General features: G+C 39.6%; 1 protein-coding gene across 1 annotated transcript in view; it reads right to left on the reverse strand.

Moving 5' to 3' along the window:
* The window catches only part of BCKDHB (branched chain keto acid dehydrogenase E1 subunit beta), a 229,699-nt gene that overhangs the window by 189,681 nt on the left and 19,263 nt on the right, over positions 1-20,755 (reverse strand). The window lies entirely within an intron of this gene.

Consider the following 20,755-nt stretch of genomic DNA (forward strand, 5'->3'; position numbering starts at 1 on the left):
AATAATCAGCCCCTATCTTCTGATTAATCCTGCTTTCCCTGGAAAGCAGCACTATATTTATGGTTCCAGAAGATGCCAGGTTCCAAGGCCTCCAGATTTCGTAAGTGTACCTCTACTTACAATGATCTTACAGTAACATTCTCCAAACTGTAGCCTCCAGGCAACAATTAGCTAGAAAGTGCTATTTGTGAGTTTTGTTCTATAGATTCTACATTTATTATTCTGAATACTCCTAGGAAAGAGATCTGGGTTATTAAAATAGATAAGACAGAAAAATTAAAGAGGATAAAAATCAACCAGGAGCAAATGTGCTTAGTAAATGTTTATTGAATGAATGGATAGATGAAATGCAGAAGGTCCCACTGTAACCAATGAGTCTACCACTCTAGGTGCAGAACCAACAATGTCCAGATCCAGCAAAGCCCAAATCAGTTCCGAGGATTCAATGACCGGATTAGAATTTGTGAGCTCCTCTACTGAGAATACAGATTACATCTCACTCATTTTTGAACACTCAATAGTACCTAGCACAATGCCTTGAATTTAGTAGTCATTCAATAGTTTTACTTGAATGAACAGGCTTAAAAGGCCCATCAAGCTTGGGCTGAAAAAGCACTTAGTCTATGACAATCAGGATGTAGTAATGTCCCACCAAGTGCTCAAAACATATAGATATGACAGCAAGGCAGATAGTAGTTTACTTGAAAATGTAGTAATACATACATGACATTTTGCATTTAAATAATGGGAAAATGTGACAGAGAAGAGAGAGCATAGACTCACCCAGGCATACAGAGGAGAACTATCTTCAATCATCTCTAGTACCTTAAATAGTCCTTGACATACAACATTTTAAAAATATCTGTTCAACAGATGAATGAATGAGAAAAACGAATGACCAAAATAACATTAAAATAAGAAATGATAGCCAAAATCAGGGGAAATTATAAAATCATCTAATAGAAACTGAAATAGGAAACATCTGGTTGGGGTTAGCCACTATAATTATGATACAATAATGTTCAATATCACAGACCAGGACTTCTCAAACCAAGTATTAGATGGACAACTTTTAAAGGAAAAATATACTCTGCATTCCTAATGTCAACTTAAATCAATTATAATATATTTTAATTTATACAAAATTAAACTCAGCATTTATTACCCTGATAAAAAGATAAAGGCAAAGCAAACTTTTAAATACAAAAAAAAAAAAACACTGCATAACCAATTAAAATCAAGTTAACAGCAAAAATGGAGTATAAGAAATAATGGTTTTCTGCTGTAGCAACGTAGCTTCAGATAGGATTCTATCTATAATCCTTCTGATTTTTTTTAATCATTCTAATGAAAAAAAATGCCTTTTCACTTAAATTCACTGTACAAAATAGTATACGTAACCTCATGGCCTTCTTTGACAATTGAGGATAATCAGACCTCATACTAAAAAAAATACCCAAGGCATTCCTTGAATGCTAATTTTAAGGAAGTTACATCCAGATAAAGTTGGTATCACAGCCATGTTGAAATCCTCATTAAATGCGTATCTATTCAATTATTGCTGGAATCGGGTATAGAAAATTCTTCAGTGTGTACTTACTGATATACTGACTATTAATGAATGGTTGAAAGGTAAATGGAATCTATTAAATTCATCTGTCTGTAACTTGAACATGTTATTGCTATAATGCTGGTTCCCCTGGGTATGGCATGCAGGGATGCTATTAGAACAGTTTGTTATTTGAATTTCAGTGAATGCCATAGACTTCAGACACAGTAGCTGGCCTTCACGTAGCACAAACACCAATTTATCACATGGCAATATTTGATTACATGGCAAGTGATCCAGATGATATGCTTATATTATGTTTTTAAGATTATCACTGATATTAAAACCCTCAAATTTTAAATCTCACTGAAAACGTGAAAACTCCCAGAATAGTTAGCTAACACAAGTTAGAGAAAAAATATCCTAGGAAGCGACTTCCCTAGTGGTCCAGTGGTAAAGAATCTACCTTACGGTTCAGGGGACGCGGGTTCGATCCCTGGTCAGGGAACTAAGATCCCACATGCCGTGGGGCGGCTGGGCCCGTGTGCCACGACTACTGAGTTTGCACGCCTCAACTAGAGCCCGCCTGCCGCAAACTACACGCTCTGGAACCCACGCACCACAACTGCAGAGGCCATGTGCCCTGAAGCCTGTGCACCACAACTAGAGAGAGAAAACCCACATGCTGCAACTAGAGAGAAGCCCGCACACCACAACGAAGAGCCAGCGTGCCTCAGCAAAGATCCCCCATGTGCCGCAACTAAGACCCGAGGCAGCCAAAAATAAAAATAAAATAGATAAATAAATAATAAAAAAAATCTTTAAAAAAAAGTCTTAGGAAAATATCAAGTAAAATAATTCCACTGTTCAACTTTAGAAGAAAAATTCTACTTAGGAATACATTGAAAAAAAATGGTGTTTAAAATAAATTACCCAAGGAGAGTACGGCAATTGTTTAAAAGCACTATCATTAGAAAAAAACTTATCATGGGGTAAATTAATCTTTAATTTAGAAATCTTCATTTAAATGGAAGGGCATATAGGAACACTCTTATTATCTACTGGAGGAAAAAAGTTCAAAGTTATACCTATAAGGAATTCCACAGGGGGAAAATATGTTCTTTAAATCATAAGCGAAAACTAGGTAGAGAATCTGTGAAATAACTTAAGGATCATGTAAAAATTATGGTTGGGTATGAAAGGATAGCAAGCAGAAAAACAAATTACAGAAGCACAAAATCCTAGTACTATTGAAGATCTTGCCACCAGCCCCACATCTTCAAATAAGGAAACTGAGCTTTGATTTAAGTGTGGCCTTGTTTCCTTTATCAAGACTTGCTCCATTCTACTGGAGAAGTTTCTTTCCTAAATTGGCTACTGCAAACTACTCAACTCATCAATGCTAAAATATATCAAATTAGACCTTAATTATCTGGCACCACAGTCACGGATGCAAAATAATTCTGAACATTTAATCTGAATGTAAAAATTCTTTATGAACAGTGTCCTGAAATTCCCTCAGATGTTTCTCCAAAAACTAAAGCAAATAAGATAGTTGGTTTAAGCCTTCACAGTACGTAATCTACTTACCAACAACAAAGTAAAATTAAAAGCATCTTTAAAACAGTGATTTTAAAAATGGTCAAGAAAACACTTGAGAATTTCCTTAAAAGAACTTTTAAAAGAGGTGCTTCAGGGACTTCCCTGGCAGTCCAGTGGTTAAGACTTAGCCTTCCAATGCAGGGGGTGAGGGTTCGATCCCTGGTTGGGGAGGTAAGATCCCACATGCCTCTCGGCCAAAAAACCAAAACATAAAACAGAAGCAATATTGTAACTAATTCAATAAAGACTTTAAAAATGGTCCACATCAAAAAAAAAAAACTCTTTAAAAAAAAAGAAGTGCTTCAAACTTTGACTCAATAATTAATTGCACTGCAATATAGTACTATTACTCTGCATAAATGTATACATGTTTCTATCCTGAAAAAGCAGTATAAAATCTCCAAACTTGTGCATAAAACTAAGATGTTACTAATAGTAAAGTGTCAAGTAGTCTTTACATCATCCATCTTATAGGAAAAGGGGTGGAGAGAAAGGGAAGCTATTAGATATAAGGGAAATTTCAGGTAAAGTCCTCACATCAGTTCAGATTCAACCGAGTATCTCCAAATGACTATGTCAACTTCACAGTTTACATGATCATAATTATGATAGAGTTATTCAAAAAAATTAAGTTCAATATTTCCTGCTTGCTACACTCTTAGAAGTTGGGCATAAATTTTAAAGAGTTTTTTTTACTTTTAATGAATTATAAAGAAATCTTAAGGGGTAAAATAAAATTATTTGAGGACTTAGAAGTTGGATCTTCTTTTGTTTGCCAAGAAATGCAATTACTCTTAGCAATTATCAGATTGGAGGTTACTAAAAATATGGAACATTGGAATAAAATGTTAAGATAAACCATAATGGAAAAGAATATTTTTAAAAAGAAAATATATATATATATGTGTGTGTGTGTGTGTGTGTGTGTAACAATCACTTTGCTGTACAGCAGTAATTAACACAACATTGTAAATCAACTATACTTCAATTAAAAAAATTTTTTTTAAAGATGAACAAAGTGCTCAATTTGTTGCAAGTTAGATAAGATCTTTAACAAATGAGTTGTATCCTAAGACATAGGATAAACTGAGGATATATTAAGAGAGTGAGATATCTCAAGTATACCTTTCTTTTTTTTTTTTTTTACATTTTTGTTGGAGTATAATTGCTTTACAATGGTGTGTTAGTTTCTGCTGTATAACAAAATGAATCAGCTATACATATACATATATCCCCATATCTCCTCCCTCTTGCGTCTCCCTCCCACCCTCCCTTTCTCACCTCTCTAAGCTTATTAGATGGATGTAGCAAGAAATAATATCAAGCCCTGCATCCTTCTGACACCATCAGAGCTTTAACTCTGACCCAGTGAAAAATATTGTTTGATATAATGTTTTTTACCCAGTGGAATAAATATTTACCCAATATGTACCTGACCATATACAAGGCACTGTAATTGGATGCTACAAATGACAGAGATAATATACCATTTAAACAATATTACACTTCTAAATATTCAAACAACTTACAATGTAATAAGGAGATAAGTCAAATATAAATAACTATGATACAAGAGAGTGATGTAAAAATAAAATGCTATTAGAGGAGGGGGAAGGAGAGATTCTTTCAGGCTTGGAGGAATCACGCAAAGTTTCATGAAGGAGAACACACTGGAATTGGACCCTGAAAAAATGGGCGGAATTTCAATAGGCACAGATAGAAGAAGGAATAGTGTGACCAAAGGCACAGAGGCAAGAAATAAAGTGCAAATTCAGAGTTGGGAAGTGAATCAAGGCAGCTGAAGTACAAATGGATTTAGACAGAGTAGTGGGAGATAAAGATGGGAAGTCTGGGGTATATACACTAGTTAGCGTGATGGTTAAAAGTGTGGACTCCAAGTCAGAACTCACGGGTTTAGATGTGGTCCCACCACTCTCCATCTGTGTGATCTCGGACTGGGCTTCAGTTTCTTCATTCATAAAATTAGGATAAAAACAACTAACCTGGACTTCCCTGGTGGCGCAGTGGTTAAGAATCTGCCTGCCAATGCAGGGGACACGGGTTCGATCCCTGGTCCAGGAAGATCCCACATGCCACAAAGCAACTAAGCACGTGTGCCACAACTACTGAGCCTGTGCTCTAGAGCCTGCGAGCCACAACTACTGAAGCCCACGCATCCTAGAGACCACACGCCGCAACTACTGAGCCCATGCGCAACTCCGGAAGCCCGTGCACTCTAGGGCCCACATGCCGCAACTACTGAGCCCGTGTGCGGCAACTACTGAAGCCCACACGCCTAAAGCCCATGCTCTGCAACAGGAGAAGCCACCAAAATGAGAAGCCCGTGCACCACAATGAAGAGTAGTGCCCGCTCACCGCAACTAGAGAAAACCCGCACACAACAACGAAGACCCAACGCAGCCAAAAGAGTAAATAAATTATTAAAAAAAGAAAAAATAGAGCTTCCCTGGTGGCGCAGTGGTTGAGAGTCTGCCTGCCAATGCAGGGGACACGGGTTTGAGCCCTAGTCTGGGAAGATCCCACATGCCGCGGAGCAACTAGGCCCGTGAGCCACAACTACTGAGCCTGCGGGTCTGGAGCCTGTGCCCTGCAACAAGAGAGGCCGCGACAGTGAGAGGCCCGCGCACCGCGATGAAGAGTGGCCCCCGCTCGCCGCAACTGGAGAAAGCCCTTGCACAGAAACGAAGACCCAACACAGCCCAAAAAATTAAATAAATAAATAAACAGGAGCTCTTTAAAAAAAAAAAAAAAAGCAAATTCCAGCAAAAGAGACAGAGTAAGCTCATTTTAAAAATAAATAAATAAATAAATAACCTGCCTACCAACCAGGATGAAATAAGATAAGGCATATATAAGTGCTTTGCAAATCATAAGGTATTATAAGAATGTAAAGTATCATCAGGATAGTGGTAATGAAAATAAAATGAAGAAAGGGTTTGAGCGACACTACAGAATCAAAGGGATTTAAGTGTTGTTAGCTGAGAAGCCCTGAGGGTTGGCACTGAGAGGTACTGGGGACCACAAGCAGTCTTCAAGACCCCCGACCATCTGGAGGAGCCCACTCAGTGCAGCAGCCCAGCTAGCAGACGTCGAGGGCAGGTTGAGTCACTCCACAATGAGCACTCTCTCCACCTGGGGTGAAGGCTGGGGTGGGACAGGGAAGCAAGGTCAGTCATGGTGGCAGGGTCGAGACAAGCAATTCTCAACAATGAACCAAAACCTTGTTCCATTAGTAGAACCACAGACAGGCACAGCAGGAGACTAGCACACACCTTCATCCAAAGATCGAGGTTTACCACCGGGCGGAGGGGGGCTACACATGCCCAGCCACTGCTAACCTTCCGCCAGAGATAGCCCAGGGGTACAGACGGTCCCTACACCTGTCGTGGTGATCACTGCGTAACGCATGCAAATGTCAGATCGCTATGTAGTACAACTGACACTAACATAATATCGTATTATATCGACTACATTTCAATTAAAAAATAACAGCAACAACAAAAAAGATATCCCAGGAGTGAGAATGAAGGGTTGACAACCAAGGGCAACTCCTGGATTGGGAACAAATGCTCTACGGCTGCAGCTGTGTATGTGCAGAGGCCTGGAGATGGTGCAGGGCAAGGACTGAGCCCGAGGGGCCCACAGCCTTCCAACGCACTGCTGGGAAACGAGGGCCAGTTGATTCTAACAGACTGCAGTTCAATTTAAGCAGACGTCAGCCGTGACTCCACACCACCCCACTGACGGGATGTGCGCAAACCGATGTCTGGTCCTGAACTATGTGCTGTTCACCAGGCATTGGAGTAAGACCCTTATACACAATGATCCACAAAGGTAACCATATGACCCCGGCAGAACGGAACCAACTCAGCACCCCAGAGCCCCGGGCATCTGCAGGAATCGCCCAACACTGACTCTGATGGGGGCTACGGGCCCACAGGAGACCAAGTATAACTAGTAATATATCAACCACTGGTATTCTAACACTTGTGCATAAGCTGAAATTCTGTTTCTGAGCATGATCAACGTGAGTTAAGGAGACAGAATTCCCACTTACAAAATCACCTTGTCTTACACAAAACGAATTTAAACAAATGTAATCTGAATGCTTGGGTTTTAGGGGGGTATGTACTATACAACTATCTAAGCTTAAGTAAGACTGTCCTTTAAGTGACACTTGGAAAGAAAAACACAAAAACTCATTTCAGTCAAACTGATCTTTTACTATGTCTCAAAAGAGGAACCGCAGTTTCATCATGTAAGAAAGAAGATGACCTATTGGGTTCTACCTTTTATTGTAATCAAATCGACACATTTACTGATGAAACTATACAAATTTATTAAGTGAAGCTACCTAAAATTTATTGAGAGTCTAGAGTGTTATTTAGAGAAATACACACTAAAAACGTGTTTTCAAATACACATACACATAAGCTGATGCTGGAATAAACAGATTCCAATAAATGAATACAGTTAAGTATTTCGGAATAAACCTGTGATGACTTCACTGTGCTTGAATACAACCAAAGCTGTTTTTCCAGATCGTCAAAAGAAATATTTTCATCATCCTTGTGATACCAGCTTGAATTTCAGGGCAAGCCATCTAAAAAAAAATTTTTTTTTAATCTTCCTTCATTTATATGGAAATGAGATGTCTCCTAAAACATATCCGTACCCAGCACCTACGTCAACACCAGAGCTCAAAGCACACAAATTCCTCCAGCTGATTCCTGCCTAGAAGGGCACAGAGCACGCGACGTCATCCTCGTGCGTCATTCACCGAGGAGGACATTACCGAGCTTTCAATTTCAATTAACCTGCCTCGCTTTATAAATAGCCTAAAGGTCCCTATCTAAATAGGTTGGTGCCCTTTTCTCAGAAGCAAAGGGAACAGCATGACAAAGAAGCACAAAAAAAATAAATGAACTTTCCCCTTTGTAAATAGGAGAAAGTCGACATTAAACCAATTCTAAGTCTGATCTGAAGAGCTATTAATAAAATAAAGCTCAAGAGAATGAAGGCCCAGTTTTAACCAGAAAATAAACAACATTCACTAACTCTATCAGCTCTTTTTAAAGTTATCTGTGAGTCACAGGGCTAGAGAAATAATTCAAGGTCCACATACAGGCAGAGCTAAACACGGATACCGTAATTACAATCCTTAATATGGTCCCCAAAGTAATACAGTTTAAAAGCCCCAAATGCTTGATGTTCAGCCAAAAAGAAGTTAGTTTTGAAGATTCAATGATATCATTCTCTTCTAAATCTGAAATGTTTAATAATTTTTATAACCCATGGCGTTATCATTTCTTTTGCTAGCTCTAGATATTTTTTCCTCTAAAATCAATGATTATGAACAAAACCTGCACATCACTTCTACAGTCTAAGTACTTGTGTACGGCACTTTTCTAGTTCATACTTCAACGATAATAAAGCAGAATCAGAAAACATCAAATGGAATTTACCAAAAAGTAGAAAATAACTGGTATAGATCATTAAAGCAGAGTAGTGAACCCATGAATTCCTCTAATAACCACTGTGCGGGAACACACAGATGCTCACCATATTAATCTCAGGTAAAACAGACATTCAGGTTTATGTGCCACACATATACGTACACACGTGTCGTCCGGGCAGCACTTAATAAGCTTGCCATAGTGACATCCCACATACCATCAGAGTAGTGGCCGGCTCACTGAAATATCTAGGACACAGTCAAACACTAAGAATTAAGTTAAATAAAAAAGATTTCTGATTGAGAAGAGATCTGACACAGTTGACAGATGATCCTTAAAAGAGGTCCCTAAGCCCTCACTCACAGCAGCTTTAAAAAAAAAAAAATCCCATTAGAAGTCTTTCCTGATATGTAATACTTTTGCTGTGGCAGTTAAATGAATCATCACTTTATCTGCACTGAGTCATGACAACCGGCTGCCCACTCCTCCAGTCATTCAACCAATTTCCATGCTTGGCACTAGTCTGGGCCTCATGGGAGATAGGAAGATGAATTGTAAATATAAGTAAAACATGGGACAAAGTAACTCAAAGTATATGAGTTACCGATGCAGTGCTAGAAGGAAACAGAACAATCAAGAGAAATTACTTGTAGGTGGTAAAGGCTGAGGAGGAGGAGCTGGGAGGGGTGGTACAGGTCAGATGTGAAGCAGAGGAGGAGTTTCTGAGGGGCACAAAGAGCATCACATAGGCAGAGGGGCAACTGGGAGCAGTGTGGACGCAGCCAAGAGTATGGGGGAGAAAACTAAAGTTGGGAAGAAAATTCAAAGCCAGACCATTTATGATCTTAAGCACAAGCTAAGGAAACTGGATTTTACCATTCAACACGGGGAAGATTTTAAGCAAGAAAGTATTGTGATCAGAGCTGTATTCTGGAAAAGCTAATCTCACAGATGTATATAACACGAACTAGAGCAGGGAAGAGAGCTACAACAGACTCATGACAAAGACTATAATCACTCAGATCAGAAGTAAGGAGGGCATATAAAAAAGAAGGAAATCATGCCATTTGCAGCAGCATGGATGGATCTAGAGATGATCATACTAAGTGAAGTAAGTCAGACAGAGAAAGACAAATACCATGTGATATCACTTATATGTGGAATCTAAAATATGACACAAATGAACTTATCTACGAAACAGAAACAGATTCACAGACATAGAGAACAGATTTATGGTTGCCAAGGGGGAGGGGGGTGGGGGGAGGGAGGGATGGAGTGGGAGGCTGGGATTAGCTGATGCAAACTATTATATATGGAATGGATAAACAACAAGGCCCTACTGTACAGCACAGGGAACTACATTAAGTATCCTGTGATAAACCATAATGGAAAAGAATATAAAAAAGAATGTGTATTTTTATATAACTGAATCATCTTGTTGTACGCCAGAAACTAACACATTATAAGTCAACTGTACTTCAATTTAAAAAATTTTTTTAAAAAAAGAAGTAAGGAGGGAGTGAACTCTGCCAATCACAGTAGAAACGGTAGTGAGAGAAACCCCAAGATAGAACCATCAGAACTTGATAGCGCTGAAGTTTTCATTCTCGCTTGTTTCGAGAATCCATAAGCAGGATCCAAGAGGCAGCTTGAAAGTCACCATACATAATGAAATGAAAGGGAAATAGTCGCTCCCTGATTTAAAACCAATATGCATACATTCAGAAGGATGAGTTTCACTTGAAATAAACTGGATTAATATTTTTTAAATGGCAGATCCATTTTTAAACAAAAGGTCAGGGGAAAGCCAAAAAGTATCACAACGTGTAACACGATGAAGCCTTTAGTTGGGTCCAAACCAGATGGCCAGCTAAAATAAGCCATGGTACAGAGTACAATCCAATGTTTCAGAATTAAAGAAATCTATATTCTATACGCTCTTACAGGATAATCATACCTCCTCAAAGCTTTAGTCATCTAATCTATTTCTTACCGCACTTTTCCATGAAAATTGCTTTTATTTTTTTAGGTCACAAGTCACCAATGGCCTTCTAGTTGCATACCCAATGGAAACTTTGCAGTCAATATTTCAATATTTAACCCCCTGACAATGGCTCTAAATCCTTTACTCTCCCTCTGCCTCCAACTGCAAAGAATCACAAGTCCTATCAAGTGTCCCTGATTAATTCTTCACTGACCCCTTCCTGACTCCATCTTTACTCCACTGCCACGGTTTAGACTCTCATTACCTCTCAGACAGACGCAGTGGTTCTCAAACTGTGGTCCTTGGACCAACAGCAGCAGTATCTGGAAACTCACTAGAAGTAGAATTGCTTGGGCCCCACCGGAGAACTACTGAATCAGAAACTCTGGGGATAGCACCTGGTAACCTGGGATAGGGCGAGCCTTCCAGGTGACTCTGACGTGTACTAAAATTTAAGAACCTCTGTAATCAACAGTCATCCTGCTCCTGGTCTCCCCGCCTTTAGTCTCCCAGCTCCCCAAGGCTCTGGCCACAGTTAGGTCCTAAATGACCAATTTGATTATGTCATTTACCAGCTTCTACAACAGGATTCAAAGTATGTGAACCCTTTTTACACAAAAAATAGACTTCAAAGGTTCACTTGAATTTGCATTCTAATGTCAGTTGAATTTGTATACACGTGGCAGTTTTATAAAACTAGCAATAGCCCTTCTACTTCTCAAGCAGAGATATTAGAATAATTTCTTTCACAGAGAACACAAAACCAGTACATTCAACAACATTGATTTGAAATCAAATTTTCCTGAAGCTTTATCGCAATGTCAGCTTTCTTCACGGGAAGATGAGGTCTCAGTCCTGGTTCTTCAAGCTTCTGGAACCTTGAAGAAGTGACTTAACCTCTCTGGGCCTCAGTGTCTACATCTGCAAAACGGGATAACAGCAGAACGAATCTCACAGAATTGTGAGGACTAAGTGAACTAATATATATAAAGTTCCTAGAACAGGGTTGGGCACGTAGAAAACACGGTTAAGAGTTTGTAGCTACTGTTATCACCATCATCATTACTAATAATATTACACTTACGGAGCAAATACCTGTATGTATAGGCATAGTACTGACCACAAGTTATTCCCCAATATTCATTCTCTCTTTCTTCTACAGTAACAGAACCCCGGAGTTTTAGCCAAGCACATATCCACACACCTTAAAGACTACATTTCCCGGCCTCCCTACATCTAGCTGGTCAACATCTACCCTCTCCATGGAGCATTAACCTCCAGGATTCTGCCAGGTGGCGAAGGGATGCTGGAGATCTGAGGTCTTCTTTAAAAGACTTTCAACCAATTCTCCTTATTCTGGAGCACCACCTCCCTTCACTCCTATTCCCAGAGGTGCTGGTGTTGCCAATTCCCGAGCCTTTGCGTAACTCTGTGACGTAAGCGAGGCTGGTTCTTAGCTGCCCCGCTGCCCATTCCGGATTCTGTTTTTCCAAGCTTATTACACCCTTGACCTTCCAGCTTCCAACATTTTGTTCATGTTGTCATCTCCAATGCCATTCTCCCCATCCTTACGGATTTAGGCCTTTACGAAAGAAGATCCTTAGACATTTTAGTGGGAGTTCGAAAGGAAACAAATATCGCTATCTGTGTCCAATTGTCTCTTTTTCCAGAGGTCTCGGCCACCATTTTCCAACAAAATTCTCAGCACACAGTTTCATTCACCCTGTCATTTACATTCTGGACTAAATAGAAGAAAGTTGCTGGGCACGTCTTCCATCATTTCACATTTTTATTTCACTCTTAAACTGTTATTTTACTCCCCATGGGATGATGCTTTGGTCTACCAAGTGTACTGCATGTTCTCAAAGGCAGGAACTATATGTTAAAATTTTTACTATCTTCTAGAACAGTAGTTCTCAAACTTGACTGTGCATGTGAATCACCTGGGGGCCTTCGAAAACTCCAACACCCCGGCCACATCCCCAGACCAGTAACTCAGAATCTCTGGGGTGAAACGGAAGCATCAGTATTGTAACCTACAGGCACGGCTGAGTAGCAGTGCTGGGCAGTGAATAGTGTTGTTGTCTGGAGACCCATGTCAGACACTTACCCCACATACGTGCACACACAACCGAAAGGCACCAGCCCTCCTAACGTGGCGTCTCCAACAAACTCTGGGGCCTAATGCATTGGTCTCTGAACCCAGGAAAATAACCTGAGTAGTCTGAGGAAATACTAAAGAAGTGCCTCAGCCTAAGACAAAGTTGGGGGATGTTTTTTCTACTTATCGGATGACACATTAATATTAACCATCTGCTTCCTGTGCCCATTAGTCAACGTGGCAATGGTAACAGTCAGTGCCAGCCTTTCTCCATTGAGTGTAATTCAGCCCATCGCTGCCTTCATCATTCATTACTTGCGAACGGCTGGCCTAGCAATCATATCACACGCTTGAACTGACCCGGGGCTATTTTGAGTGGCAACCTTCCATTTCTGCAGAAATCATAAAACTGACCCAAAGAAACTGATGAGGTTGCCAGGCAACAGAGGCTCCAGAATATCTATATAGGAGGAGCATAGGAGAAGCATTCTGGTTAGAGACTAAAGGCAGATGACTTGTCTTGATCTTTCACGTTCATAGCTAGCCCATCATTTTTACTCAGATTGTATGTACGCATGAGGTGGTTGGGAGAATTGGTAAAGATTAAAGTTGCCTCAAGCACCCCTGATACCACCATGTTAGCAAAGTCAGGGACCACAGACCCATGTCACTGCACCATCAACAGAACCTCTTCATTTCCTTCCTTTGGCTGTTCTCCAGAGGCTGGACATCAGTCCACTTATGGCTGCACACACAGAGGAGAGGACAGGCAAGTCAATACAGTTACTAACTGCTAAATAAAGCCTCCACCAGAGGGACCCACAAGAGGAAAAAAGAAAATACACCAAAGCCTAACAACTGGGCCTGATCCCTTAGCGGTCCTGCAGAAATTAGGGAGGAAAGGGTCCTGCTGTTGAACAAAGACCTCCCAACATGAGTCCACAAATAGACACAAATCATACCAGAAGGGTACCTGCAGCAATAAAACTGGGCAAGGAAATCCTGGTATGTTAGACTCTTCTTCCACTGAAAGCCATGTACCTATCTACAGCTCTTCCAAAGAACCATGTCTATTCTCTGATCCTATAATTCCCTGGACCACAGAGATTTTTCTGAGAGAAAGGGAAGTGGGGTGGAAATAAGTGACAGCAGTAGCACTCCATGGCCACGAGGAAATTTAAACCAGGAAAGATTTTTTCAGTAACTTGGCTATTGCTCCCTTAGTAAAATGAAATCACCTAAGGATCGCCCAGCCTGGGAACATTGGGAACAAATTGTACTGAAATTTTGCTTTACCGAAATCCTTAAGTATAATGGGAGCTAAAGCTGAGTGGTGAGCTGCCTTCTGCCTGCAGAAAGAAATAGCAGGAACTAGGTAAGAAGGTGAATAAAGGTAATTTGGCAAGAACTGAGTGAGTGCAACGCTCCATTGAGACTATTTGGCTCAAATTCTGCTTCTAAGTATCTGAGAGAAATCAGGAGAGACTGGGTAGGTTAGAGGTTCCTGGTTCCCCACCTGAGTCACTATCAACAGATTGTGGGATGAAGGAAGCCATTTAAAAGAACACAACTTGTGCAATAATTGGATGCCACGATATCTAACTTTTTCCTCTTTTTGTATAATGGTTAAATACTGCGAGCAGAGTTGTAACCTTGATATATATGTACAGAATAATTAAAAGCTAGAAGGTCCCTGGGCAGAAACTCTGTAGAATATTTAACAAAGGAAAAGTTGCCTTCTTCAGGTAAATGACTCAGCTGGACTTAGGAATTTGTTCAGAACGCTGTGGAACTTTTTAATGTCTATTGGTGTTTAATTCAGATTTGAATTGATATAATGGGTTTATGTCAGTTCATATGTTCCTTTCTCCATCTGATTAATGAACTAACACGCTCCTAAAGTGATAGAAAAGGTTCCTTTTGAGTTTTGAGGAACCTTCCCTTTTTAAAGAACAAAATGCTCAAGTTCAGCGTCTACAGGATCTTGATTAATTAGGAATGTAATACTGTGTTTGTGTGTGTTCCCTTTTGGCTTAGAAACAAGTTTCTTTGTTTCTGCTGGACTCCAAGCTGGCAGCAACCAGAAGAGGAAAAAGACGAGGATTAAAAGGAGCAGCCTGCCCAGAAACAGAGATAAGGAGAAATCTCTTATTACCAACTTTGCTTAAGTGTCCAGAAGCCAAAACTACAGAAAAAGAATCTTTTGGCTAATTTTAAGGCTGGCCCCATGCCACCACTTCTGGCTGGTGGCCAGAGGCCCTCGGGGGGAGAAGGCTGACAGGATGCCCCTGGAGAAGGTCAGGCATTTCCTTGCTGAAGCTGCCTTTGGGTGTAGCTGCTCAGTCGGAAACCAAAAACTTTTTGTCCAACAGGTTTCCCAAGTGATTCCTTAGCGCATGACACTCACCAACATTTACCTAACTGATCCCCCATCCCCTCTGCCAATCTAAGCAACGGAGAACTCTCCACTCAATGGGAACGGAAAACAATGCACTGGGCTCCCACCTCTCTGGCTTGACATAGAAGGCCTCGCTCCACAAGGATCTCGCAAACGACGATGAATGCTGTCCTCCACGCGGGGCTGTTTTTACTGGCTACTCCCAACTTGACTAGAAAATCATTGTTCCTCGTGAATTTAATTATTCTGTGACTTTATAACTGCATGGAAGGTGCTGGCCAGTGGAATTCCAAGTTAGAATTGAAGCACAGACTGCCTAGCTATGTAATAACCTACGCATTTAGCCTCAAACCTCCTGAGACAGGTTAAGCGACAACAATAGCTCGATAGCCAAGCCTGTCGAAGTTAAGCTGCCATAGAGCTGCCGTGCCACCAGCCATGCCACTTTTAGAAGAAAGAGCAGTTCTTTCTCAGTTGTAATTTAATGGGTTTGTGATCTGTTTCCTTAAGATAAACAAAAGAGAGTGGGAGAATCCAGGGATTCCCAGATACTGAGCAATCTGAACGGCCCATGTAAAAATGGTTATACTGGTCCCCTTCTGCCCCTGATCATTTCTGGGATCTAAAAAGAAAAGCCTTATAATTCAAAAATTAGACTTGAATCAAATGAGCTACAATTCTGAACCCATGAAAAGTAAAGTTTAAAAAAAAAATCACTTGCTTCAATGTGTAAATATTAGAAAGTGAGCTGTCCCAACGAAAACAATTAAAAATGTCCAGTGCATCCAAATCCAGGAAAAACGAAATGCTGAAGAAAAAAGTTTGTGTTTTTCCCTCTGTTAAAAGTACCGGTCTAGAAGAGGATTTTTTTATGACCCAGCACCAGATTTAGGAAGCTAACACAGAGACAACATCCCTAATATCAAATGGACAGATGAGATATGTCATACTTGACAGTGCAAATATAAAATAAGAGACCTTTTACTCTCTCTTAATCTATGTTGTTCTTGATACAGTTTCATTTTTCAAATTCTTAATTATGAAGTTCAAAAAGATACATGAATCAATTTTATACTTTCTGACAAGAATGATCTATATTCCCATTTCTCCTGGTCTACTATAGCCCAAGCCCATCTCCTAAGCCCCTGTTGGTGCTCACATCTGATCATTTTAAAAGCCTGCCATTGCCAAATAAGGTTGAGAAAAACTGGCTTAAGGGCATTACACTCTGATGCTTAAAATGTCAAAGAGAACACCTGTTGGCAGCTGTAACATTTATTATTTAATCAACTAAGAAAAAAAAGAAGTCAAAGCACCAGCTGCCACCTCAGAAGAACTTAATGCACTAATCAAAAAACTTGTTCACAAGAGTCACAAAAAGAACTGTTAAAAACTTTTTAATATGGATTATCAATGACTAGCTGCCTCTTATCTCATGAATAATCAAAAACCCTGAGCTTTGTTTATTAAAATTCCTTATACATTCCTTATATTTCTCATGTTTTTATATCAATGAGTTGCTCATTTATAAATACGAAGGAAAAACAATGTAGTACCAAAGGCTCAGAATTGGCTTCTGGGTTTGGCTCACCTACTTGCCGCTGGGCAACTTGATAACACCTAACCTCTCAGAACTTCAGTTTCTACATTATGTGGAGAAGAACTAGATCAAGGTTTCTCAACCTCAGAGCTATTGACATTTGGGGTCAGATCATTCCTTGTTTGGAGGGCTGCCCTCTGTACCAAAGGATAATTATCAGCATCTCTGACCTCTACCCACTGCGTACCAGTGGCAACCCCCTGTTGTGACAACCAAAAATGGCTCTAGACATGGCCAAATGCCCCCGGAAGAGCAAAACCACCCCCAGTTGAGAATTGCTGGACTAGATATATACTCAATTTCTCTCCAGCCCTGATACCCTACAAAATAAATACCTTACTCTCTTAAATGTTATTTGTTAAGCCACTGGTCAACATGCTTACTGTGAGGATACTCAGTTTGATTTTTAAAGAAATTGAAATACAGTGACTGTCTGTACCAATTCTAATTTTAGCAGATTCTAAAACCGTTTTTTTTTTTTTGCAATGAAAATTCACAAAAGGACATTAAAGCAATATATAAGGGAAAGTAATATAAAGTATATGCCAATAATATCTTCATCCCATTTTTGAGGGTAACTCCTTCAACTGGATGAAAAGAAAGGCATTTTAACATGTTCTTTAACTAGTTTTCCCACATGTGTACTTTCAGTAAACAAAGGGGCCTTATAATAACAGGACCCATTTAAAGTGACTGACTTTTAAGAAGAAAAACACAGCTACTCTCAAGCCTTTTAAAATATTTTTTAAGCATATTAGAAAAAAAGTTTACACCATCTTATGAATTCCTGTTTTTACTCCAAATTCATGGAAGAGTTAGGTATCTTACAATCTATATCTGGTATTCAATTTGCCCTGAAGTCATAAATGTATATACTTCCATAGGGGAAATAAACCTATTCCTGAAGAACTATCATTAGTTTACCAAGTTTTTTGTTTATTTTTTTCACTAAAATTAGTTTCAACTGCCCAGAGGCCAAATCCCATCTCACAGGTTACCATTATTCAGTGGAACCTGACACGAAATACAAGAGTATGATTATTACTCAAGTAACTCTTTCTTTGTTGGAGGAACATATAATGCAAGGTCACTTTTTCTGTTGAAGATGTTGATTTCCTAATTCTGCTGAAAGGATAAGACTTGTCAAAAGATTTTGCCTTCAGCCTCCACATTTAAAACTTATCATACTGGAAAAAGGATTTCTTAAGAGAAATTAAGAAACACACTACTATATATTGAAATAGATAGCCAATAAGGATCTACTGTATAGCACAGGGAACTCTACTCAATATTCTGTAATAACCTATATGGGAAAAGAATCTGAAAAACAATGAATATATGTATATGCATAACTGAATCACTGTACACCTGAAACTAACACAACATTGTAAATCAACTATACTCCAATAAAATTGAAAAGAAAAGAGAGAGAGAGAAAATTAAGTGCCTAATGTAGCCCACGGTTCTAAGATGACATAACAATTGTTATACTCATAAAACCTCTAGATGTAAAGGAAATCAAAGCATAAAGCAAATGTGTTCCTCTTTTTAAAAAAGATAAAAGCATAAAGAATACCTAAACGTGTACTTTCACTTTACTGATGAGGATACTGGGGCCCAAAGTCAACTCCCAAATATTGGCAGATTACAGACAAAATCTCGCCTTCTCCACATGCCTGTCCTAGTTTTCCTTCCTGAATTCAGTGTCTTAAAGTATCTGGTTTTACAATTTCTCTGATGTTTACATAAGAAAACAAGTAAGTGGTTATATTCGTTTTCCCAGGCTGCTACGACAGGCCACAGTCGTGGCGGACAGGAATGAAGAGAGTAATGGAAAAACATCAAATCCCATGAAAAGGCAGACGTTTAGGCCTGTAGATTAATTCAGCAAATCCTCTGCTGTTCCTTTTCTCACCTGAGTCTCCTCCAATAAGTGGAACAAAATACAGCCTTGGGGACCACAGCCCAGCCACATTCACTGCAGTACAGGATAGTGTTAAATAAAAACGTGCCCTGAACCTGACACACCAAAGTCTTATTTGAATAAAATATACACAAACACTCTCTCATACAGAGAATGACAATAATGAGGGCAGATTTTGTACATGACGTGCAGACTCCGTCTCAGTGACTTGCATAAATGAAAGGATGTGTGGAATTCAACATAAAATCACACCCTATCCTAAAAATCAACTGCCTTTAATGGCCCTCTCCCATCCCCTGCTTCCCTAGAACTACCCCCAGCCCTAGCCACTGCTCCCCTAAAAAGGTTAAAAATGCCATGTGTTTATGAGGTTACGCTCTTCTACTTTCAATTTCCCAGCACGCTCTTTATTTTGTTCTGTCAAAGGACAAGGAAGGAGAAACGCAGCTCGGTGATGCTAAACTCACACTCATCTGTGTAACCTGGGGTACAAAAGAGCGCTACCTCCCTTTTTTTTTTAATAGCATTGTCCCTAATGAGTCAGTTCCTTCTTTTTAATATTAAGTAGTTTTCGGCGTCACAATATTATGTCAGTAACCTGCAATCCTTCAAATTCTCCCTTCTGGTGGAATTTAAAACGCTTCTCTGCAGATCCACAGTACTGATACAAGGCCAACGGAGACAGTCTCATTTCAAAGTGTAGGCTGCCACCTACTGGCTGAGCCCTTCTCAACATCCAGCTCTCCCCAGGAAGTGAATCAATCCCCCACAAGAAGGTTGCTTGCTATGTCATTCAATGCAATGTATTCAACTATATCAGCATAATCTTTTTCATTCTTTTCAATACAAAGTCTTTAAACAACAAGGATTTACTGTATAGCACAGGGAACTATACTGCATATCTTGTAATAAACTACAATGAAAAAGAATTTTAAAAAATAGATTTGTACATATAAATATGTACAACCGAACCACTATGCTGTACACCTGAAACTAACACAATGTTGTAAATCAGCTATACGTGAAAACTTTTTTAAATTAAGTAAATACAAATTTTTTTAACTTCAAAAAGAGACTACCAAGCCAAGCATGCTCGTGTATAGCTTAAAATTCCCAGCCTATACTCAAAAGAGCAGAGCATTATTTTTAAAAGCTGTGCTATTTCTTAAATATACAAAAAGTTCTGTTTGGGTAGATTTCCCTTCGCCATTTCCTTTGTTCTTCACTCCTGAAAACGGAAGCTCATTTCCTCTTAGAGAAAGTGGTGGTGATTTCATTGTTGGTATTGATCAACCTGGAATTATTCAAAATTTGAATTCATAGTCCTAAAGCTAGTGTAAAAATTCACAACAGCTGCTGACAATAAAGCTAAGAATTAATTAGCTGTTAATTAGCCCAACCCCTTGTCATGCAGACATAAATCTGTCAGCGCCTTCTATGAGCAGTGGACTTTTTCTAGTGAGAGCTAGTTTCTCCCTGTTTTAACCTATTTTTAAAGAAAATCAGACCAACCAAAAATCACTAAAGGGAGATAAGGAAACCCCCTTTCAGAGGCAGCAGCTGCTGTCTTGGTGACAGAGTGAGGGGTAAATACACTCAACAACATTCACTCAATAAGTACTGCAGGATGCTGTATTAGGAGCTAGGGATGAACCCACGATTTAAATGTCTATTTCCTTTGAGAAGTTGTCTGGTACAGAGATCTCGTGGGAAGACAATTACAACATAATTTGCAATATGTAAAAGATGAAAAATCTGGACAGTGATAAAGTAGTGACTGAAGGTGAAATAGGAGTTTTCCAGGGAATCAGATGGGGAAGAGAGATCCAAATAGCATGTGCAAAGGAAGAGAGATGAAAAACACAAGGGCTTAGGGAAAACGTCCCGTAATTCAATATTAATGAAGAATAAGGTGAATGAAGCCAGGTAGGGAGGGAGGGAGCAGATCTCAAAGTCTTTTGCATATTCTGCCAAGAAATGTGCATTTCAGCATGATCACACTGGCAACAGGCAGTGACTGAAGAGAGGGCGATTACTAAGAAAAGCAGTGAAACTGTCTGAGCAGGGATGATCAGGGATCCGAAGTGAAACTCCAGGGCAGTGAGAACGGAAAGGAGAGG

Source organism: Balaenoptera acutorostrata, chromosome 14 (genome assembly GCF_949987535.1).
Source record: "Balaenoptera acutorostrata chromosome 14, mBalAcu1.1, whole genome shotgun sequence".
Classification (NCBI taxonomy): Eukaryota; Metazoa; Chordata; class Mammalia; order Artiodactyla; family Balaenopteridae; genus Balaenoptera; species Balaenoptera acutorostrata.